Here is a 7,500-nt window from a genome sequence, read left to right as displayed (position 1 = left end):
GGCTCAAAAAACAGGTTTAAACAGGGTTTAAACCAAAGCCCAAAAACCAGGTTTAAACCAGGTTTAAACCAAAGCCCAAAAACCAGGTTCAAAAAAAACATCCAATTAAAGGCTACCTGACCAAGAAGTTACTTCCTGGTCAGGTAGCCTTTAATTGGATGTGCTTATAGAGTTATAGTCATCTTGTTTGCAGAGCTTTGAGTATGGTTTGTGGAAGATGAAGAAAAAGACGTCTTGGGGCCATCTGTTAATGATGTACACATGGGATAACGTTTCGAAAATTCAGCCCTTTTCGCATCTATTAAATGGATTGTCCCTTGATATGCTTGCCCTCTTGTATCTCATGTCATCCATTTTATTGCCTCATAATCAGGCGTACATCTTCGAAACAACCTTTCTTGGATACTTGTAAAAGTTTAAGAGTGCTGTCCAGCTTGGCATTATTGGCCTGTCTGGATGGACACGGATGTGCAGCAAAAACATGTCTTTCGGATATCGACAACCTCCGGTACACTTCTATATACTGTGATTCCTGTGTAAATATAATAAAAACCGTGCAAGGCAGGGATTCTTCAAAATGAACACAGATAACTATCTTCATCCGTATTTATTGAATTTTAGATCGTTATTTATAATTGTAGCGTGATGCTAAGAGTCCCCCCCCCCCATTAGTTTGCCATTTTATTCTATCATTATTGACAATAACATCAGCTGCAGCACAATGTTATGACACAGCAATAGGGCAAAACACTCTAGCATAGCATAGCAGAGAGGCCTAATTTAAAATGTTTTTGACAACACCGAACAGAGAACATAAAAACTTCACGTGCTCCTTACAATGCGCCCAACATAATGCTGGAAACACTCCTTGTTTGAGGTTTTTCAAGTATTGACTCGATGACTATTTTAAAATATCTAACGCTTGTACTTTATGGCTTCTGTTCATTGGAGACAGTGTAATGGTTTCTTTTATGGAGGAAATTAGATAAATCTTACTGAATTTTTCTTAAGTTTTATCATACGTGTAAAGTGGGGTGCAAAAGTACGAGTCCAGTAGGAAATTTATTAATTGAGACGTGAAAACAAAATAAATCGTTGTAATATGAAACCAAAAGCACTTTCAAGGGATTTCCATGAACTCTTAAGGATATAACGACGATTTGTAATAAGAAAAATCAAGTCTGTCTTTCCGTATTCTCAAAAATCAGTGTGACCCCCTTTTGCCTTGAGAACTGCCTCAACTCCATTTGGGAGTGATTTAATTAGTTTATGGATTATGTTTGAGTCAATATTTTCCCAACAGTGTTGTAATGCACACCAGAGCACAATCAGACTGCTCATATGAATCATATCTTTCTTTCAAATGTATTCACCCTTCATTTGTTTTGTCAAGACAAAGTATCAGTCAGTAATAACTATAGCGAGACTGATCGTTGCAACGTTGCTTGCAAAAATATTTTAAAGATTAAAAAAAAAAATTATCTCAACAAAATATTCAAAGCACATCTCTTATATACAACGTTTTTGGTTTTGTTGAATGAATCTGCTGTTACAACAAACCAAATATTTTGTGGATGGCAAATGCAGCAATGCAATAACATATAGGTTGCCATGAGTGAAAACTGATAACACTCAAACTCTTTGGAGAGTTTGATCTTGAGCCTTGGTTATTTATTTATTGTCATGCCAAATGCAAGCTATGCTAGGAACTGAGGTCGTTGCCAACAAAATGGGAAGGACCTATCAATGGGCTGTAATTGCAATGCTGGGAATTACCACTGTTTTATGTGATCCTGCAATTGTTTGCCGCGGTAGTCATTCGTTGATGATGACAGGCGACCCTTCTGTATTTTCACACTATTCAACTTTAACAAGTGCTAAAATCGAAATTACGTGCAAAACATTCATTTCTCATATAAATTGCTCATTTCTTTATTTTGGCGGTGTATTGGCCAGACCATTGCCTCAATCGCTCCCAGAAATATTTTCAAGAATTACCCAGCTTACGTATACGGAGCAAAAACATGCCTACTGCTTATTTGCATCTATAATAATAATTGTGTGTGTGCGTGTGTGTGTGCGCACGTGTGTGTGTCAGTCAGTGTGTCTCCTCCATAACTCCAAAACCATGAAACCTAGTGGCCCCAATCTTTGCATGCATACTAAGGAAACTCCAAGGTAGTACATGGATGAACCAGAGAGTTGGTGTCAAAGCCACCCAATGCTCGCCTGTTTATACATTTATCGTTTTTAAAAGACTGGTCTAATAATATTTTTTATAAAGCATTGCAGTGAAGTCTGATCCAAATAATTTTAAAGCAATATATGTATTTGTATATTGTAATCAGTAAAAAACAGTGTGTTAGATAAAAACATTAGATAGGAAATAACTTGCACCAAAAACTTGAACATTTTCACGCTCACGCTCACGCCAGGGGTATCGCTATAGCTCTCTGTTTTTCGAACAGGCGAGCTAAAAATGGGTATTTGGGTGAATTTAAACACCCCTTTTGAAGATGATTAATGGCTTACCTTCATGAAAGGCTTATCCTTGGTCAGCTGAACTTCACCCTGCAGGGCTCTTAGCCAGCAATTTGATTCGGCCAAGTAAATATGCCTTGCCTTGGAAGCACAATCTACTCTCATGGACTAATTAAATTATATAATCGAAATAGGATTTTGGATTTGAGGATCGGATATCATGGACTAAATTACTGTTGAAATCTGGAGTGAAGTTTGAAAATTTTAAAAGAATAGCGATTATTGTAACTAAGCATATCTAAAATAATGTTTGTGTGTATGTGTGTGTGTGTGTGTGTGTGTGTGTGTGTGTGTGTGTGTGTGTGTGTGTGTGTGTGTGTGTGTGTGTGTGTGTGTCAGTGTGTGTGTGTGTGTCAGTGTGTGTGTGTGTGTGTGTCTGTGTGTGTGTGTGTGTGTGTGTGTGTGTGTGTGTTTTTGTGTGTCAGTCAGTGTGTGTGTGTGTCAGTGTGTGTGTGTCAGTGTGTCTCCTCCATAACTCTGATACCATGAAACCAAGCAGCTTCAAATTTAGCAGACATAAGAAGGGAACTCCAAGGGAGTGCTTGAATGAAAATTGCATGTTTGGGTTCATTTAAACAGCCCAATTGAAGAAAATTAATGGACATATTTAATTATCCTTCATCAAGGCATCATCCTTGGTCACCTCACTGTCCCTCACTGGGGACTTCATTCTCCATGTTTTTTTGGCCTGCTCAACAATGCCTTTATTTGGAACAGGCAATGGTTTCTTCACGATAAAGTTATTTTTTTTTCCACTTTCCTCACTCATACCATCGAATACCTGAATGCAATACCTACAAATCACTGGATACATCACACATTGTTTGACATTCCAGGTATTTCCGGGAGGTGTTTAATACGAGTGATTGGCGATTGTGAGTGGGTTTGATTCCGTCGTTTGAATTTTGGGATTCAGCTCAGGTTGAGAGATTCTGGGGCTTATCACATTTTGGTTGCAAAACTTGTACAAAAATTAAATAAAGGCACAAAACACTGGTGTCTCCAGGCATTTATAAGCAATGCAGCTAGGGTGCGATGGGCAAAAGGATATCTTGGCTTGAGCCAGGTTTCAGGGTTTGGACTGTGGAGTTGGACTTGAGGAGGGGTCCAGTTGTGAGAGTGGTGTTCCTTTTTTTTCTGGTTCGTGCATTCTTTGGCACTCCGGGCAGCTCTGTGCAGTGTGTGACCCTCTCGGAGAGATCCAGTTCCAGAATGGGTAAACAGGGTGGCAGCTGCAGTTCGAGTTGCATACCTCAAGGAAGCCCATCTATAAAAATAGGAAGTGCTTTTTGAAAGGGACTGTTGGTTTTGCTCTCCTGTTTGAACATGCCGTTTTAACATACACCATTTCATTCAATCCTGTACTAATGCCAGCAGATGGGACCATCTCCCATCCCCCACTTTCCCTCAAGTCCCCCTCCCAAATACAAGTCAAACCCCACCCCCCTCACTTCAAGTCCCACTACCAAACACATGTCCAGAACACCCCCTTCCCTCCGCACTCCACCCTTCTCGCTTCCCCATCCTCTTCACTCTCACCCACTCCTCACCCCTGCTACCTCCCGGAGTGTATAGCAATGTGTGGTGACGCGTCGCTCTCCCTTCTGCCACCCTTCATCGCTCTCTCCAACCTTCTCACTCCCTCCTTCCCTCTTCCCCCCTTTCCCTTCCCTCCCCCCTTTCTTCACTCTCCCTCCCCCCTTTCTTCACTCTCCCTTCCCCCTTTCTTCACCCTCCCTTCCCTCCCCCTCTTCACCCTCCCTTCCCTCCCCCTCTTCACCCTCCCTTCCCTCCGCCCCTCTTCACCCTCCCTTCCCTCCCCCCCCACCCCCACCCTCTTTCTCTGTTTTCTTTTTTTCTCTCTCCCTCTCTCTCCCCTTATAGTCCTGTCAGCAAAGCCATGGGTTTTATTTGCTGGTATCATCTAAGCTGTGGCTTTTAGCAAGGCTGTGCACCCTCCATATTTACACACGAAAATGTGAAGTTGCCAAAGCATTAAACTTAACTTTTTCTACTGTTCTGTTTTTCTACTGTTTTTTCCCAAAATGTAACTTCTTTGAGCCCAATAAAAATAATTAAGTAGGCAAAGGCTCTCGCGGTGTGAGCAGTGGGCGTGATGACCGCAGCTCGGTTCTCTGTGGGGACATCTCCGGAGTTAGGAGGGCAAAATAACTTCGAAGATTAGAATGAGTAAAGCAATGGAACACGTGAACTTCGTGTTCAAGAGAGAATTGAAAAATGTTTTCCGTGGCAACAAAGCAATGAATCCCCACACCACGGCAGGATGGTCAAGAGGTATGCACACTTGCTCTAAGGCTAAGCTGTCAAGCCTGGGTTTTAATTGTTTCATCTTTTTGTGTGATCTGCTTTCATTTAGGATGTTATTTCATTTCATTAGTAGCTTGGAGTGATGTTGTCCTCTATATTAAATAAAATGAGATGTTTGTTTGTTTGTGACGCTTCTCCTCTGAGCTCCCAAGGTTAATCGCCACAAAACTTTAAAGGATCATATTTATTACAACAATAAACCTTACTAAGGGTTTTTAACAGTCATTTTCTCACAATTCATAACTTGTAAACACACGAGCAATCACCTATAGCGGTGAAGGGGTGGGAGTCCAGAGGAGGAAGGGGTGGAGTGAGAGTCTGGAGGGAGGGTGTTGGGGTGGGACGAGGCAGGGGAGGAGTGGGATGAGGGAGGGGAACGGGTGGAGTGGGAGTCCAGAGGGAGAGGTGTGGGAGGAGGAGGGAGAGGAGGAGGTGGGGTGGGAGTCCGGTGGGAGGGGAAGGAGTGGGATGAGGGACCCGGCAATGCCGGGTACCTTTGCGAGTGTATAATACTTTGTGGTTATACATGTAGGTCAGATAATTCAAATTGTGAATATGAAACTTCCAAAGACATCTTCGACTTACCAGAAAACCAACATGGTGGACGTATGTTTTTTTCTTCCTGACAATTATTGTGGGTGGAGTCAAACCAGCTCTCCAGCCAATGGGTCCGAAGGCTTCATACGCATGCAGCTTCATTTCGTTTTAAAACTGTATAAAAGATAAATTAAAGAATATTGATACATATCTTCAATATTAAGACAAATTTGTGTTTGAAATGGTGATTTGAGAAAGTCTGGCATCGATTAAAGTGGCATCATAATTTTGCACCCCCTGTATATTTGGATCCATAAGGGGTTGGCAGGTCAGCTTGAAGGTATGTGCACTCGCCTTTGAGCTATCTAGTCTGGGTTCAAATCTCGACCCAAATACAAAATATTGTCCTCGTATTTCACATGCAGAGCAAGGCATAAAGGTGTGCACCGTCCATTGAAAAGGATGTTGTCGGAGAACCAGTCTGCGAGCACTGGTAGTTCGTGGGCATCAACGATCTCACAATATTTTTCATAAAGGGGAGGAGACATGTCACCAGCACTCTGAACAAATTACAAATTCCTGCCACCTTCAATCAAACGTCAGGCCTGGCCACCTGTTTTGTCAAAGATTTTGCCAAAAAAAAAGTTTTCGTAGTAAAAGGTCAGTTAAATAAGTCGTAGTAGATATGTGGCTCCATCAGGACTTTGAAATGATTATCTCAACAAGTGATGAAAATTTGTTTTCGAGCCTATTTTGTGTCTGTGCCGACTTGCATCGGACAGAGAAATATGTCATGTTTTAAGGACAATATATGGTATCAGGAAAAATTGTTACTCAAAAATGTCATTTGAAATGGAAGCAAATGAAAAAAAAAATTCCATAAGCGAACCAGCCTCTAAAATCTGAGGCTTTGTGGAGTTTGTTTTGTGTGGGCCTAATTATTATCATACAGAAGAGAGACACAAAGCCATCTCAATGCGAGTCAACCCATCTTCTTTTGATTCGATCAGCAACATGCCACAAAATAAAGATTTTGGATCAGCACGAGACAATGGTAGTTGGAAAATTTCCAATTTTGCTTTGGATTAAAATAGATTTAATGGCACATTTGACCTTCTGAAAACGGTGAGTCGTGGAAAGTGCTTTGCGAGAAAGAAAAATGTGAAGGTTTTTCTGTTATCGTAACAGAAGCATTTTCAGGCCTGTAATATGTCTCCAAAAACTTTCCTTCCATGACGAGAAGCAGGTTGTGGAGCTTGCAGTACACAGGCCTGCTATTAAATGCACAGCGGGTTTGTATTTTATATTGTTCGAGTCGGGCGTGAGGAGCGAGCGGATGCGTCGAAGGTCGGAAGCATGTCAGGAATTTGTGTTGCAGCCCATCCCACCGGAGCGACCACAAGGCAGAAATCAAAGGGTGACACTGCTGAGGTAAAGCCCGGGAATTTAAGTGGAGGGATGGGAGTGGCGGGTGTGAGCATTAGCCACGCGGGTATGCAGCCTGTCTCCATGCTGTCTGGAGGTGTCTGGCAGATGGATGGACACGATACAAGACGCCCCCAGCAAGCATCCCTTCACCGATAGAATGGGCCCTGAGGTCAGATTGTCATGACGGCCATGTGGACCAAGGGTAAAAGAGGATGAACGAGTTTGAAGGAGAGTTGAGCAGAGGTGAACATCTACTCAGCATACCTGACTCAAAAGAGAACGCAGCAAGCAAAGTGAAGCTTGTTCCATAACGTCCATGGGTCATGCTGGTAACACCCTCTGACTGGTGGTTCATGGGAAGTGGGAAATGCGACCTGAACACTGTCAAAACTCATTTACACATCGTGAGAGTACCAGGGTAATGGATTGTTCGGCAATATGTTTCTCCAGGAGTCAACAACGGGGTGGAAGGATCTACCACTTCTACTTCTCCCCCCCCCCCCGCCCCGCCCCCCACTCTTACAATCTCTGTGGCTGATGGAGTGGTGAACTTGTGCTTACTAATATTAGTGATAATAATTAAAATTCTCATTTCTTGCTGATGGAATAAACTCGCGTATGCCCTGTCTTGCTCTTTCCCACAACCATTCAAAAGAGCCACCCACC

At 42.4% G+C, this 7,500-nt stretch overlaps 2 long non-coding RNA genes across 4 annotated transcripts in view; both read right to left on the bottom strand.

The window, feature by feature from the left end:
• The window catches only part of LOC147027493 (uncharacterized), a 55,683-nt gene extending 55,599 nt beyond the window's left edge, over positions 1 to 84 (bottom strand). For both annotated transcript variants that reach the window (XR_015057062.1, XR_015057063.1), the window contains exon 1: positions 1 to 84. This exon is cut by the window's left edge and continues 545 nt beyond it. This is a non-coding gene — a long non-coding RNA (uncharacterized LOC147027493).
• Positions 85 to 107: 23 nt separating this feature from the next.
• LOC147027490 (uncharacterized) overlaps positions 108 to 7,500 on the bottom strand; it is a 192,723-nt gene continuing 185,330 nt past the window's right edge. The window contains exons 6-7 of one of the 2 annotated variants that reach the window (XR_015057065.1): positions 5,455 to 5,580; positions 108 to 3,808 (exon numbers count right to left, since the gene is read on the bottom strand). This is a non-coding gene — a long non-coding RNA (uncharacterized LOC147027490). The remainder of the gene's footprint in view (positions 3,809 to 5,454; positions 5,581 to 7,500) is intronic. The other variant, XR_015057064.1, reaches the window with a different exon arrangement.

Source organism: Eptatretus burgeri, chromosome 4, assembly GCF_056783735.1.
Source record: "Eptatretus burgeri isolate ZD-2024b chromosome 4, Ebu_testis_v1, whole genome shotgun sequence".
Taxonomy (NCBI): Eukaryota; Metazoa; Chordata; class Myxini; order Myxiniformes; family Myxinidae; genus Eptatretus; species Eptatretus burgeri.
This window is presented reverse-complemented; position numbering and strand designations above follow the sequence as displayed.